This window comes from Rousettus aegyptiacus, unplaced genomic scaffold (assembly GCF_014176215.1).
Source record: "Rousettus aegyptiacus isolate mRouAeg1 unplaced genomic scaffold, mRouAeg1.p scaffold_m13_p_3, whole genome shotgun sequence".
Lineage (NCBI taxonomy): Eukaryota > Metazoa > Chordata > Mammalia > Chiroptera > Pteropodidae > Rousettus > Rousettus aegyptiacus.
This window is the reverse complement of record NW_023416306.1, coordinates 130,791,157-130,808,188: the sequence shown is the minus strand read 5'-3', so window position 1 is coordinate 130,808,188 and position 17,032 is coordinate 130,791,157. Positions and strand designations below refer to the sequence as shown.

The 17,032-nt window shown below is 39.9% G+C and overlaps 1 long non-coding RNA gene and 1 pseudogene across 1 annotated transcript in view; both read right to left on the bottom strand.

The window, feature by feature from the left end:
• Window positions 1-17,032, bottom strand: part of LOC107508998 — a 133,360-nt gene that overhangs the window by 105,817 nt on the left and 10,511 nt on the right. The window lies entirely within an intron of this gene.
• Window positions 2,476-2,594, bottom strand: LOC118600972 (annotated as a pseudogene).

Here is a 17,032-nt window from a genome sequence, read left to right as displayed (position 1 = left end):
TCTGAAGCCTTTGGGATTCTAGAATCTTGGGGAACAGCAACTGGTCAGTGGTGGTCACTGCTGAGTGGCCCATTGTGTAAGCCCCAGTGGACCAGTTAAGGTTGCTGCTGCTGCTGCTGCTGCTGCCGCCGCTGCTTACAGCATCCTCTCCAAATGCGTGGCCACAGGGCAATTGTTCAGTCCCTAGCCATCTCTCTCCCATACTCTTAGCCACTCCCCAAAGGCCCTGTCACCACCAGGGAGTCTGGTCCAAGCCCAGCATTTAAGGATCCTGCCAACCCTTAATGACCTTTGGTCCTTGGGTTCCTCCCCAGCCCTTTCCCAGCCCTCTCCATCTCTAACAATTAGCATAGTCTCTAGACTCTTAGAAAATCTAAGAACAGCCTCTAACTTGCCCCTGTGTCAAGATAAGCTCAGCCCTCTAAGACACACAGGCCCCTGGAGAAGAAGAGGGAAACATACCTCACATTCTTTTCCAGTTATCCTACAGAAGAAAAACGGTCATGGTTAATTTCTCAATCACAGCTGCCTCTAACTTAGTCAATAATTACCAATTTACTTAGTAATCCTTACTCTTTGGTAAGTACAGCTGTGGGCCAAAAACAAACAAAAAAAAAAAACAAAAACAAAATCTTCCTTGAATAAAGGTTCTGAAGTCTCTCGGCTTCTGTAATTTTCAGAGATCGGCTCAAACCCACACAAAGACCATTTAGTAGCTTGGTATTAGTAGCCTGGTCTTGTTGCCGTTCCTCTTCATGAAAGTACTGAACCCTGTTCAAGGACTGATGAGGTTGAGATAAGAAGTGACACTAAAACTCGAGTAAGCGTGGGCTGGCTTCGACTCACACCGAGCACTACATAAGGCAGTTGAGCTTATGATTAAGAGGAATGGCTTTGGAATTAAACAGACCAGAATTTGAGTTGGGGCTCCATCGCTTTTCAGCTGTGTGACTTCAGGCAAGTTACTTCACCTCTCTGAGCCTCAATTTCTTCATTTCTAAAATGGAAGTGAGAAAGTGGCTCATGGACTTATGTGAAAGTCAAATGACAGCTAAGTAGTATCAATTCATACTATGAAGAATATACTCCAAACAGATAACAGTGATATGTGATACAGAAAGAGAAAATTAAAATGACATAGCTGCATTCAAAAAACAATATTATCTGTGCACAAGGCTGAAATGAATTCTATATACCTCTTCTCAGGGTCCTTTCTGGGAGGCGGCCCTATTTGCCCATGGGGGTGTTCAGCTTTCCTGTCATCCCTGTTTTATTTTTCCCATCACCTCCCCTTCTAGTCCTTGAATCATTTTCTAAAATAAACAAGCTGTAGACAAGCTTTTTATCTTAGACTCTGCTTTTGGGGGAAGTCTAGGCTAAGATAGCTAGAAAGGAGAAAAAAAGTGAGGCCGAATAAAAGAGGGAGGGAAAAGTGGTTAATAGAAAACAAAATATGAAAAAAAAGTTACATTAGTCATGATAATAAATGTAAAAAGATTACCTATTAAAAAACAACCAGATTAAATAAAACAAATGAATAAAGCTTGTGAGATACACCTAAAGTGAAATCACAGAGAGATTGAAAGTAAAAAGTTAGAAAAAGATCTACCCATCCAATGCAAACTATAATAAATATATTGTTATGGGTTGAATTTTGTTCCCCAAAATGACATGTTGAAGTCTCAACCTCCAGCAGCTCAGAATGTGACATTCTTGGGAAACTGAGTCATTGCAGATGTAATTAGTTAAGACGAGGTCATACTGGAGTAGCGTGGGCCCTTAACCCAATGTGACTAGTGTCCTTAAAAGAAGAGGAGAGACACACTCACACATAGAAAGATGGCCATGTGATGGTGGAGGCAAGGATGGAATTATATTTCCAGAAGCCAAGGAATACGTAGGGCGACCAGAACCCAGAAGAGACAAGGAAGGGTCATCTCCTAGACGATGCAAAGGAGTCAGCTCTACCAATACTTTGATATCTGACATTCAGCCTGTAGAACTGTGAGAGAATAAATTTCTGTGGTAACTCATTCTGGCAGCCCTAGGAAACTAATATACATACCTAGCAATATTTATATGAGACCAAATAAAATTTAAGGCCAAAGCATTATAGGAATAAATAAGAATAATGCATAATCATAAAACCAACATCCCATCAAGAATATATAACAATTATGAATTTGTATGCACTTAACATGACTAAATTATAAAGAGAAGTTTATTAATTCATAGTCATAGTAGACTATTTTAAATACATTTTATCAGCACCCAATAGATTAAACAGATAAAAAAGAGGAAAGGCATATAAGAGAGGAAGAGCTAATTTAGTAAACCCGATCTGGTATAGATGTATGGGAGCCTGCATCTAAGTAGAGAACACATATCTTTTTCAAGTACATGTTGACCATATTACCAAAAAAAGTCTCAACAAATCTTTTTTAGTTTATTTTATTATTTTATTTTATTTTTTTAAGCCTACAGCATCTGGTATTCCTAGGTGGTCTCCCATCCAAGTACCAATCAGGCCCAACCCTGCTTAGCTTCTGAGATCAGACGAGATCGGGCATGTTCAGGGTAGCATGGCCATAGACATCAACAAATTTTAAATGATTTGTAGTATAGAAATCATGTTTTCTAGCCACAATGAGAAACAAACATAGCCTTAAATAATTGTGTATTAAAGAGAAAGTCAGTAAAAATTACAAAATATTAAGACTTTAACAACCATGAAAAAGTACATAACAAAACTTGTGGGATGCTGATAACACATTACTTATATTTCTAGCATTAAAATACCTTATTGGGAAACCAGATTAAAAATAAATTAATAGTGTGATACGAGAAGCTAGACAAAGAAAATGAATGAGATAATATGTTTAAAGTCCTTCACATAATGCTTGCCACACAATAAAAACTTAATAGGAGATACTCAATGAATGGAAATTGCAGGTGTTGTTATCCACCCATCGCCTTCCAATTACAAGTGCTTTCCTTTTCAGAATAAAGTAAAAATTGTATAAGCAACGATGACACACCAAGATAGAGATATCTCTGTGCCTAGAACTTCAGAAATGAATTTTTATACAGTTTTGCATTATCCAATAATATTCCAGAAGAATAAATGCTCTGGTCTAGGTTAGTCTCCTCTGTATAAAATACAAACACATTCTTTAGCCATTGAATGGGTTAAAGACTGAACCCAGGAGTTAGCAGTGAAAGGATATATATCAGTTGAGAAGCTAGGCTCCTTGACGGAAGATGCCCTCTGAAAGACTAAGAGCATCCAGGGATTTCCATCATCAAGCCTTCTCTTGGAGGGAAACAAGGCCTTAAATAATTACAGAGTATCACCTTTCCTAAAGGTACTGTTGATATACCACTTCCCTAAAATTATCCTTCAGAAGAGAGTGACCTGAGACAAGCTCTAAATTACAGGATATTCTCTCAATAAGTGTATTTTTGAGAACAGAAACTCACTTGACAGAATTTGTTAAAAAGGAAGCAAAGAAATTGATAGAAATGTACCAGTTATTCCTGGGACAAGGCTTTATAAATTTGAGCACTGGCTATCACTATAAACAAGCTTTTTAAAGATCATTGCTCAAAATGGTCCTGTAAGTGGTTATGTTATAGAAATCCTGTATATACTCATTTAAAAAAAAGCTTAGAAAGTTTGTCTTACAATGGATTATGCAAGGGGGTACTTGTGGCTTGGAATACACTTCCAGTGACAAGAAGAAACATGAGTTCAAAAAGTACTGAATTTCAAACAATGTAGTGATTGAAGATGATGGACTGTGCGAGGACTCAGGAAGTAGCTCCGGGATGAAGACTGTGATATTGAACACGAGCATGAGGAGTTTGGACAAAATTGTTTCATGAAATGCAAGAGAGGAAAAAGAACAAGCTTTCTCTGTTATTTTACATCACAATTTGTTGTAAATAATGAATTAAATATCCTTAGTCGAATTTCACTTTACCATCTATATATCCCTAAAAGTTTATATATTCAACTTGGCACACTAAGTTTTTTTTGTTTTGTTTTGTTTAGTCTTTCACTTGAAAAAGGCAATAAATGAAGCCTAGTGTTCAGGGTTGACTTTTACTCAGGCATATGTATTAATCTGTAAAAGGAAAGGTGATAAGTGTCCCTGACCTTCTCGGCCTAGCAGGCCCACCTGTGTACAAGGTAAAAGACCACACTGAGACTTGGTTTTGTGTATGCCTCTGTGTATGGGCCTGTTCTTAGTTCCCGGAAGCCTGAGCACATTGGGGACACAAGGGAACTTAGGAACTATTTTATTCACTGACCTGTGAGCAGTTAGTTAACTGCCTGGCTCTTCCCAAGATGAGTTCCTAAGTGACATGGACGGAGTGTGTTTCCCACCCCAAATTCGCATATGGAAGCCCTGATCCCCCAATGTGATGTTATTTGGGGGGTCTTTGGGAGGGAATTAGGTTTAGATGAGGTCTAGGTCGGGGTGGGGGCATGATGGGATCATGATCAGTGTAAAAAGAAGAGATCACAGCTCCCTCTCTATCCACCATGTGATGATTCAGCGTCCACAAGGGTCCTTATAAGGACCCTTACAAGAAAGTGAATTGGCTGATGCCTTGATATTGAGCTTCTCAGCCTCTGGAACTGTGAGAAATCAACGCCTGTTGTTTAATCCATCTGGACTGTGGTATTTCGTTATGGCACCCTGAGCTGACTAAGACACTGAGGATGCTGGGCAGCTGCAGGACAGTAGTCCTTGGAAGGGGTTAGTTCTGCCATCAGCATGAAGCCTGGCATCTACGTAGCACCTTGTCCTTGCCATTTATGACCCTAACACCCTTTGGGGTAGGAAGGGAATGTTCTGCTGACCTTTTAGAAAGTGAGGAAACTACATAGTCACAGATTAATGAAAGGAAAGGTGATTTTGCTCATGGTCGAGAGGGGAAGACTTGTGGGAGAGGATGTTCGGTTCTCAGGGCCCTCACCACCACTTCTCCTGTACCCCTATCTGAGTAAACTTGCTTCTCCGGGGGATAAATGAACGAAACTCATCCCAACCCTCCCTATTCCCAGGTACATGCAACACCCAGTGCACCTTCTTGGCAGCCATGTAACTAACCTACACACAGCACAGAGCATCCATCCACACCACACATACTACTTGAGTGCTTCCTACGGACTTGGCACTGACTGTGCTTGGTACTGGGAATGCAGTGGTGAACAAGACAGACACAAACTATTGTTGAAAGCCAAGTTTGGGCTGGTCCTTGTTGCAGAAAGACACATTTCTATGAAAAACGGGTCCACCGGAAGCAGTGAGGATGTGATAAACTTCCGTTGGCTTCCCCTGTGAAGCAGCAGCAGAATTGATTCCCTCTGTTAGTGGCTCCAAAAGACACAGCAGAGAATCATCACTAAAGCCACAGGTAGGAAAGAGGTATGATGCCCCAAAGGTGCAGGTGGTTTTCCTTCTCATTCAGGGGGTCCCCAGGCATCAAGGAAGGCGAGGAGGGGGGATCCCAAACATCGCTCTTTTTGTTGTGGCCTGTGAGATAGCTGCCTTCTGCAAAGGGCCCCGCTGGGGGCCTCCAGGAAAAAATCTCCCCACTCTCATCCCTTCCCAGCTGCCAACTCTGTCTGAACTGTAGATAAAGCAGCTGGTTATAACTAAAATTAGAGAGTATAAAATATCTGGGGTTGTTTCCAATTAGCCTTTTGAAAGCAGTCCGGTGCAGGGGATCAGACATTGTTTAAGTGCTACTTTGCACATTAGGTTATCATCACTATCAGCATCTCTGAACAGAATGCCCAGAGCACATTCTGTTGGGACCCCTGGGCAGTCTCAATTTCTGGGTAAATCAGAATCATTATCTCCCGCCTGTTAATTTTGCTGATACAAGTTGTATGTCATTAGATCTTGGGGTAACTGAGTATGATAGCAGACTTTTCTTATATGATATCTACTAAACTTTATAAATTCATGTGAATGTCAAAGCAAATTCATTTTAGGAAAATGCCTTTCCTTTGCCAGCACCACCTCCAATAATGGTGCCCCACAAGAAGGTTTGTGCAGCAGCCTGACAGGTTCGTTTCAGGTGGGGACAAGGGTTGTTTCAGCTGAATTTATAAGCCGATCATAAGGAAATCAGTGAGACCCATTGGAAAACTGCCCTGATGAGCAGGAGTGAATCATCATGGTTAAAATTCACTTGTATGAATGTGAAAATCATATCACAAACTCCTTGAATTGTTCATGAAACTCAGATACACATAAACGGAAGACCTCAGAGTTGTTGTAACTCTGGGTGCACTTCTAAAAGCTGTAGATAAAAAACCTATCCGCTAAAAGCTCAGAAAACCAGAGTAGGATGAAGTTCTAAATGTCAGAACGGCGCCTTTACATCCCGGCTTCCTTCGAGCCTCTGCCCATGCTGTTCCCATCTTCTAGGATGCCGTCTCTCCCTCTTCCCACTTGGCCAACACCTAGTCATTTTCAAGGGCCAGCTAAAGTCTTCAAAATTGACCTTGGGATCGGTCTGGGAAGGAACCCAAATGTCACCTAGTTCTAAGATCTACTCCCTTCTAAAAGTGAATTCCTTTTATAATTTTGAGCCAGAGTTTGAATACCACTGATGACTGGTGACATACTGCCTCCCTGAGAGAACCCATTCTAGCTCCATGTAGCTTTATTTTTATAGATAATAATGCATACGATTTATTGTGTGTCAACTTATGCCTGACAACTGTTGCAGGATGTAATTCTCACCACAACCCTATGAGGGAGTATCTTTATTACCTTATCTCATTTTACAGAAGAGATCAAGCCTGAGGAAGGCCCAAGGTCACAGAGCCAGGAAGTGGCAGAGACTGGATGTCTAACTCCACAGACTGTGCCCTTTGTCACTGCACTGCACCCCTAAGGATATCCTGACTCACAGAAATTTCTCAAATTTCTCACTGTGCCATACTTGCACTCAAGATAGAGTTCTAGAGTAGTTAATAGTTATCAAGTTTTCCCTTAGACCTCTCAGTGCTTGAATCCTGCTCTGTATACAACGTAGCATGCAATAGCTTAAACTTGGAAGTTTTCATTGGTCACTATTTTAAGAATTTAGTTTCATTCTCCAATGAAACTGTAAGTTCCTGGAAGATGGGACCATAACTTATACTTATTTTTGTAGGTTTAATCTTTGTGTATTTAATATTCAAGCTTTGTTCCCTTTTTAGAATCCAGCATAGACAGTGCTGAATGCATGCCAAGTGTTAAGCACACCCTCTCAGTGGTGCTGGAGAGACTATCGGACAACAAAGAGTCAGGAGTCCCAGATTCTGGTTCCAGCTCTGCCACTGTGACCAGACAAGTCCTTCCCCTTTCCCTGGTCTCAGTTTCCCTATGTGAATTGGATGATGTGTGCCATGACAACATTTTGATGCTGGGCAGCTAAGTTCTGGAGTTCTCCCAGCCACCGGACTGGTGGGCAAGGCCAGGGAGAATGAGCTCATTACTCAGACTGATTCAGGCTCTCAGGCACCCACCCAAGAAACAGTGAAGGGCCTCCAGAAAGCACAGCTGGAACAGGGAGCTGGAAATAACCCCTGCAGCATGAGCTAACTTCTGTAGATACCTCTGGTCTATTTGTCCCTTACGCTCCCTAGACTGACAACCAGCAGAAATCCTACACGATTAACACTCCCCCAGCCTCTAACCTTTTAGAACCTTTCTCAATATTTAGTAAAAGGGTTTCACACGGCATCAATGAGAATCTTCGGAAATCTCCCTGGGAAAGCCCTCACTGGCTAGCTAACCAAGGAAATTAGGAAGCTTGTCTCCGTTTAGCCTTCACCACTGTGTTGGGCAATTTTTCATTCAATTAATTGTTCATTTATTTCACAAACTTTTTTTTGTGTGCCCATCATGTCCTAGGTACTGTGCTGAGTAGAAGGGCTTACAATCTCACTAGTGAGGGAGATATTAAGCAAATAATCACACAAAACTCTGATTAAAATTTGTGGTAAGTACCATAAAGAAAAAATACACAGGGTGCATTCTAGTCCCAGTTCTGGCTCCCACTAGCTGTGAAACTTTGTGTGAGTTGCCCACCTTCTCTGAGCCTTAGGGCTTTTTTTAATTTGTTTTTTTTTGTTTTGTTTTATTTTATGTTTGTTTTGTTTTTGTGTAAACTGGAGATCTTCTACATCAAGCAAATGTCGTGATGCTTAGATGAAAACAATGGCTAAGGTAGCACCCTGAAAACTGTAATTCCACACAAATAAATATAAGGGATTCATATTATTGACTCTTGCCCTTGAAATTCACTGCATCTGTGAAAATGAGATTGTCTGCAGGAGAACTTCAATTGACATTTAGAAAAATGAGAGTGAAATGGGTTTTCCTTATTTGGAGGCTTCACTTTCTATGCAATATACTCTGATTGTGTTCAGACGCATGAGGGGGATACAGAGGGATTGGGAAACCTGGTCCCAGATGACCCCGAGAGGGAAAAGCCAACAGACATGTGATCGAAGAAAGGGTCTTATTAAACAACCCTCACCGACAGTCTTTCTCCCTTCTTTTCCAGATGCGCCCCAAAATGCTTTGCCAAGAACTCTAATGAGAAACAGACTTTTTCGCTCCCTCCTTCACCTGCAGATTTCTAAGCAGAGATATTGCTGTCACTTCTGCTAAGAGTCCAAGAGTGGTTTGTTTTCAATTCTCCCTTGTAGGAATCAGGGCCTTGGGAGTCAGAGAAAACATTTCAGGTTTTTCCTTCCTTTATACTTCAGCCAAAAAAGCACAGGATAGAAATATGAAAGGGAGAAAACACAGGACATTTGGTGGAGGCTTGGAGCCAATCACCCACCAGAAGCCCTGGTAGCAAAGCCCTTACGTTGAAAGAAAGCAGAGGGATCCAGTTTGCATTGAGAAATGTTTACTTTATCTTGTTAATGTCCATGTTTACGGTCCCCACCCATCCACCCACCCACAGACTCCAGTGTGGGTCAATGAATCTGTTGTGAAAAAAGAAAGCCAAGGCAAAGCATTCGCCAGAAAATGCAGATGTGGGTTTTGTTCCTTTAACCTGAAGCAGAGGTTATTAAAGAGATTTGCCAGTCTACAAAGATTTCTACCATCTTGGATTGGGGATTTTTGTAACTGAATAGGGTTCTAAGACAAACGTGGTCTCCTCTTTTGCCCTTTTGGCCAGAAATCCAGGCCTGACTCTCTTCTCCACAGCCCGCCCTTTTCTCCCTGGGGCCGGTTTCTGTCTCATGTGTTTGTTCTGCTTCCCACAGCCTGCTCAGCCTGCAGAGTGAGGATGGGGGCTGTGCAAGGCACTCCCTCAGAGAAGCCGGCACAGACCTTCTGCTCCCTCTTTATGGGTTTCCACATAACTGTGGAAAGATCATTATTTCGATTTCCCATGTCATCCTGTCTCTTTAAAAAAAAAAAAAGTCATTAATCTTTAACTGCTTCTCTTCTTATGGGCAATCAGGACAGTGATTTGCTAAAAAATGATTTGAGCTGTAATCAGTCTGAGTGGTGGGAAAACCCAGGTCTTTACTTCCTTTTGGCTTTGCCATGTAGCATTCATTCCCTCAGCACCCCACTTCTTTTTTATGAGAGTGATGTGCTCTGTAAAGCGAGTTTCATCAACTGCCCAGTCTACCAGGACAAACTTTTTATCTGGGAGGAACTCCCCTTGAAACCTGGTGTTCGAATAGTGTGTTCTCCACCAAATGAATGCTCAAAGGCTAAAAGCTACCTGGAAAACCATCTCTATGATTAAATCACATTAAAAAAAAAAACAAAACTGGAAGCAAAACTGCATTTTTCTTGTATTCAAATGTATGGAACTCGAATGTCACATCAAAAATAAAAATGCTTGCTTAAGTAAAATAAAGCCTGGAAGAAAATATTCCAAAATGTGCTATGGCTATGAGGGCAGTGGGAGGAGAATAAGCTTTGGGGCCAGGCCACGTGCCTCTGCGTGCAAGCTCTGAGCAAATCCTTGTAGGTCCACGAGCCTCGGTGTTCTCATCTGAACACAGGAATCATGCTTCTCCTCTCTGAGCATTCTTGTGAGCACTAAATGAGGTGATGTATCTGAAAGTTCTAGTGTGGTTCTAGTCATCCGGCACTTTCCTCAGCCTTATGTTTGCTACTGTCCTGCATTTTCTAAATTTTCCATGATGGGCATTTTACCCTTGTCATGGGACAAAGTAAATTTAAAATAATGACAACAATATGGTCCACGTTATAGGTACATTTCAAACACAGTAATGTTACCCAGATTGGATGGTGTATCTGGGGTGGGAAAATTTCTAAAAGCATCCTAAAGTTTTAGCAATACCTGGCCAAAAAATACAATCCTTTTACTCTGCCAATAATGCAGCCTCAGATTCAGTCTGCCATGTAAGAGAGACGGTTTTATTTCTTAGTAACTATGCTGCTCCAGGCAGCACATTTTAGGGATGTTCTTGCCGCCCACAGTGATGCAAAGAACTTTGCTTTCTACTTTGAAAGATGTCCCAGTACGCCAAATCCCTCTGAGAAATGGGAGTTCTCTGATATCCTCTAAAATAGCAACATTCCTCTCATCAAACTTTTTCATTAGCATCCTTTTGTAACCCATTAAGTCCTTAGCAGCTCTGAGGAGTCCCACCTGTTTTCCATCAAGATTTCAATTGTAAGCCAGCACAAACATGTGTGATAAGTTGATGCTAAAATACCATGACACACTCCTTGGATTTACTAGCATTTAATAAATGAAGGAGAAAGCTTTGCCTTTTATAGCCCTGGGCCTCCCAGGCCCAAAGCAGATGTAGCAGTTGCCTCCTGCTAAGCATTCATTACTCATTGCTTCCAAACCTAAAGACCAGGCCCCTCCGGCCACTGTGCTGTCTTTAGGAGTGGCAGGTCCAGTATTCTCAGCCCTGACTATAGCTCGGCATCAACTGGGAGCTCTTAACAAAGTAGCCAGGCCCAGATCCCAGGCCCAGAGATTTAGATTTAATTGTGTGTGTGTGTGTGTGTGTGTGTGTGTGTGTGTGTGTGTTGGGGGGCGAAGAGGGGTATGTACCCATAATTTTTAACAGCTCTCCAAAGGCCTCTCATGTGTAGACAAGATTGAGATCTACTAAAAATGATTTGGAACATAAGCAAGTATAGTGTAGTGGGAAGAACATAGACCTGGAGATATGAAATAACAGATTTGAACTCATCATTTAAAAAGAATAAATTGTTATCTTAGGCAAGTTTCTTAAATCTTTGAGCCTCGGTTTCTTCATTTCAAAAATGGGGTTAAGAATATCTATCTCATAAGGCTGTTTGTTGTAAGGATCCAACAAAATAATCTACGTAAACTGAAGAGAACTGGGTCTTAGACACAGCAGCTGAACAGCTTTTCAGTATTATTATTAGTGAGTTGAATGTCAACAGCTATTTCCTTAGAAACAAGGTTCCTTAGGAGAATATAATAATTCTACCATCATCTTGTAGGAATTACAAAGCCTTTCCTTAAATCAAAGCGCCTATCATATAAAGGTCAATCCAACTTTGTACTAGAGACTCTAGCCAATGTAATAGAGCAAGAAGAAGAAATAAAACAATTAGTTTGCAAAAGATAATATAAAACTGTCTCGTTTTGCAGATGGCATGAATATTTACATAGAAAATCCCAAAGAATCTTTAAGAATGCTACTGGAACTAATAACTTAGAGGACATTATGTCAATATACAAAAACAAATTTTATTTCTATGTTAGTAATGAATAATTAAAAATTTAAATTTAAAGAGCAGTACCATTTATAGCACCAAAACAACAAAAAACATGAGATATTTAGGTATAAATTTTACAAATACATGCAAGACCTGTATGCTGATAACCAAAAATCACTAATAAAAGAAATCAAAGAAAACTTAAACAAGTGAAGTAATATACAGATTGGAGGACTAGATATTGTTGTCTGTCAATTTCCCCAAATTGATTGATAGATTCAATATAATCCCAATCAAAATCCCAATAGACTTTCTTTTTGTATAAATCGACAAGCTGATTCTAAAATTTATATGGAAAGACAAAGGACTAGAATAATCAGAGCAACTCTGAAAAAGAAAAACGAAATTGGAGGGTTTGCACAATCTTATTTCAATATTTAGTATGGAACTACAGTAATTGAGACCAAGTGGTATTGATAAATGGAACAAAGAAGGGAGCCCAGAAACAGACCCACACATACTTGATGAAGATACAAAAGCAATTCAATGGAAAAGGACAGTTTTTTCAACAAGCTGCATTGAAACAACTGGGTATCCATATTTAAAAAAAAAGAACCTTAATCCTTGATCCAACTATTAAACTCCTAGAAGAAAACATAGGAGAAAAATCTTTGTGACAATGGGTTGGGCAAACATTTCTTAGAAATGACACCAAAAGCATAATCCATTATAATGAATAAACTAGACTTCATCGAAAAAAGAAAAAAAATTGCTCTGTAAAACACACAGCTAAGAAAATGAAAAGACAAGATACATCCTAGACTATTATTGCAAAACACATACCTGACAAAGGACTTACATTCAGAATATATAAAAGACTCAAAGTTCAATAAGGAAACAACCCAATTTTTAAAAATGGGCAAAAGATTCAAATAGGCAGCTTACCAAAGAACATGTATAGAGGGAAAATAAGCACACGTGAATAAACTCAGCGTCATTGGTTATTAGGGAAAATCAAATATAAGCCACTGCACACCTACTAGAATGCCTAATTTAATAAAAAAATTGACAATATCAAGTCCTAGTAAAGATGGAGAGCAACCATAACTATCATGTATTACTGGTGGGAATGCAAAATGGCACAGCCACTTGGAAAAACAATTTTTTAGCTTACAAAGTTAAATAAACACTTTTCATATGACCCAGCAATCTCACTTCTAGGTATTTATCCAAGAGAAATGGAAACCTGTACACAAATATTTATAGTGGTTTTATTCAAAATCATCAAAAGTAAAACAACCCAAATGTCCACCAATTGGTGAATGAATAAACAGACTGTAATGCATCCATGCAATGGAATACTACTCAGCAATACAAATGGGAAAAATCTATAGTGACACACAACACAGATAAATTTCAGATGCATTTTACTAAGTGAAAGAAATAAAGCGCAAAAGGCTGCAATCAGGATGATTCTATTTATGTGACATTCTGTAAAAGGGAGAAAGAATGTATCAGTGGTTACCAGGGGCTAGAAGTGGAGAGAAAGGATGACTACATAGTGGCCCAAGGGAAGTCTTGGGGGCAATGGAAGTGCTCTCTATATCTTGATTGTAGTGGTGGTTATACGAATGTATGCATTTGTCAAAACTCATAGAATTGTACATAAAAAAGAGTGAAGTTTGCTGTATATAAATAATACCTCAATTTTAAAAATTGTTAGGGCATTTCTAAATTGAAGGAATGTGTTATCTTATTTTGTATGTAGATCATCTTGATCCAAAGATAGGAGTGATGGGTAAGAGTAATTCCTCCTCGAGGTCCACCATAAAGTTAAGTGAACTGTCTTGATTAGACCAGTGGTTCCAAATCCAGGTCATCAGAGTCCTGGGGATTTATCTAAAAAAGGGAGTGACTAGGTGCATGGAGTTATTTTCCACATTTCAAGAAAAAAGTCTAAGAAAAATTATATTTTATCTGAGATAAGTTTGTCCAGACAGGCTGAGTAAAATCTCAAGTTCTTTGGCTTTCGGCTAGAATTCTCTTTTCTGCTGATCATATCTAATTCACAGAGAATTTAAAAAGCCAAACTTCAGCTTGGTGGATAAAAGTTCTTTGAATAAAGAGGTACATAGGGGAAAGATAGTGAAATGGATTTTTGGTGATGAAAAGTTTGTGAATGGATAGACTAAGACACATATTTGAGGGAAATAAAAGAACATATTTCTTTGGGAAGGTCTAAAAACCCAAACAAGCTTTTACTTGCCCAAGACAGCTTAGGGTTGTTCTGTCTATTGCCCTGGAAACATCCCTCCCACCCCGACCCCAGAACTCCTCAGGCCTGTAGGATCTCCAAACCAGCCTGTGTGTAAACCCAAGACTGGCAAAAATACAAACCCCTGAGTTCTGATACCATGGGTCAGCCCCTATCTGGTGCACCTTCTGCCTCTGGACTATAGACCCAGTGAAAAGGACACTTCCAGGGCCAAACCTGAGCCTCTTCGTTGATAACTAGCAAATCAGTTTTACGATTGTTCATCCTAACTACAACAAAAGTGAGGGCTTTATACCAACCGGCACTAGAAAAAGTGACACTAAGCCCTGGTTAAGGTGGGAAAATGTGGGGGATTATAACAGCAACCTTAGCTAGGGCCAATTAGCATGCCCTCTCCTGCTCAGCTTGCACACAGCTCAAGGAAGCTTAACAGGATTAGGAGTAAATACCTTGTTGTTATTTTTAACTCAGCTCTCTAGTAAATGTCTCCATTGTACCTGCCAGTAACCTCTTCGTGGAGGAGGCATCCACCTTTAGAGACGTAACAGGCAAGACTGGGCAACAATTTGTTTGAGATCTTACCTTGTACTGGCCCGCAGAGTTTGGTGCCTAAAAAGAGAGACTCCTCATCTTCGTCATCTGTGCCTTTTGAGGCATGGTAGGAAGTTTTTAGGGTTCGAAGCCAGACAGAACTGGACTTGAATCCTGATTCTGCCACTTACAAGTGTGGTCAAGTTATCTTGCCACCCTCAATGTCAGATTTCTTTAAAAAGAGGAAAATGTTACCTACCTTACAAAATAGCTATAAAGATTCGAGACAGTGAATGGAGAGTGCTTGACATGGAACTTATTGCCTAGTAGATGCTCGAGAAATGTTAACTACACACACACATTCATAAACACACACATACATATACAGATATATGTATATATTTAAATTTTAATTAATAATTAGAAGAAAAATAAGACACACACTCTTTTATCTCTGAATGTTTCTGAGATTGGCCGTGTCTTTTAATTGATGTCAACCAAAATCTGGTAGCAGCAAAAAGAGGGGTTGTGACATGGTTATCACTATGGGGCTGTGCAAACTTAACCAATCTCTCCAAGTAGATCACAGAATTGAGAGCTGCAAGAGGCTGCTGTGGCTAACTGGTGTCTTGTGGAAGATTACCGCTAGACACTACACATTCATCTGTCAAGTTTCTGGCTCACTTTCAATTTTCCAGTGATATGTGATTCAATTACAAGGAAAATTAAACCATGAGTTTGACCAAATAGGAAGAGCATGGAAAACCTGGCATACAAACTATCTGTATGAAGTGTGCTCAGGAGGTCAAGTTCATGGGCACAAGCTTCATAAATCTACATTTCTTTGACAGTATTTGTCCCAATTAGAAAGAATCTTTAGATCACCAAATGCAAAGAAAATTTAAGGTTGATTATAGATAGTGATATTAAAGAAGAAAATACGTGATTATAATAAATAAAGGTATACTATTATTCATTTAAAAAATTGTATAACTTGATGTGACATTTTCTTTTTTTCTGAACACCTATTAAAGTGATGATGCATCTTACAATTGATGGCATCTTATGATATGCTAAACTTGGTAATACTAAGTCATCTCTCCCATCCTTGGCCGGCACCATGTATGCTCATGTTTTCTGTGACACTGCCTGACTAGGCCGATTCAAAATTAGCAGTGGCAGGCCAGTGAACACATCCAACCTCATTAATAGTTAGGAAAATACAAATAAATATCATGATGAGACACACTATATAGCTACTCATTTGGGCAAAAAATGTAAAAGTCTGATAATACCAAGTGTTGGCAAGAACGTGGATTCACAAGGTCTCATGTACATTTCTTGTAGGAACACAATTTAATATGACTGCTTTGGAAAACTGTTGGAAATTTTCTCCTAATGTTAAACATGCACATATGCCATGGCTCAGCAATTCCATTCCTCGTTCAAGAGTCTCTTACACATGTGCACCCAAGAATCACGTAAAAGAAAGTGTCTGGTTCAGCTTATAACTCAAACAACCACACAAATGCTTTTTCTCAAGAAATCCATTGTACCCTGCTGTGCAGCAGAAGTCCTTCATGTTAGCTTCCTGTTTCGTCACACAGAATATTTGAGACATGTACTCAAGCACTGAAGTTTAATAGAATTAATAATTTTTACTGTTTTATGCAGATGTAATTTTAAGTGAAACTGCTAAATTTTTACTGAGAAGGTATGATAGTGAATGAAGACTATGATGACTAATAATATAACTGAGTGTTAGTTACTGCCTTGACTTGTGCTAATTCACCTGCAGTTTTACCTACCACTGCTTTTGCACCATCGGTGCAAACGTCAGTAAAGTGAAAAGGCAAATAAGGTCTTGGAATTATTATGAAAATGGTTTTGATCTTGTAGATTCAGAAATAATCTCAGGGACCCACAGAATACTGCCGTATGTATGGTATTCCAAAACTGAATATACTATAATTTATTTATTCTAATGATGATAGGCATTTGGGTAGTTTCCAGTTTGAAGCTATAACAAATAGTGTGTAGCAAGCTGTGTGTGTGTGTGTGTGTGTGTGTGTGTGTGTGCGCATGTGTGTTTTAAGATAATGTCAAGTTTAATCTGCTAAATCATATACAAGTTGGATTTGTGGAGCTTGTTTCGCCTGGGTGCTGCACAGTAAACAGTTTTCTTAAAATAATCGATGGATAGGGTTGAGAACAGGCCCTGGCCAGAAAGGTGGGAATAGGGCAGGGAAGGGCAGAAGGGAGGCTTCAGTTGGAGGGAACTGGCCAGGGATGAGCCATGACCCTTAGTTACCCAGGGGCCCGGGCTCCCAGATGACAGCCTCTCCTAGTGAGTACCCAGGCAACACAGATTAGCTGGTTGTCACAGACTCGTCAGCAGCTGCCCTCAGCACAACCACCCCCTACCATGTAATCTACTGGATAAACAGAAGCTCTTCTCACCCTACCACCTCCAACAAGTTCTCTGAATTCTAAAAACAGTAAAAAC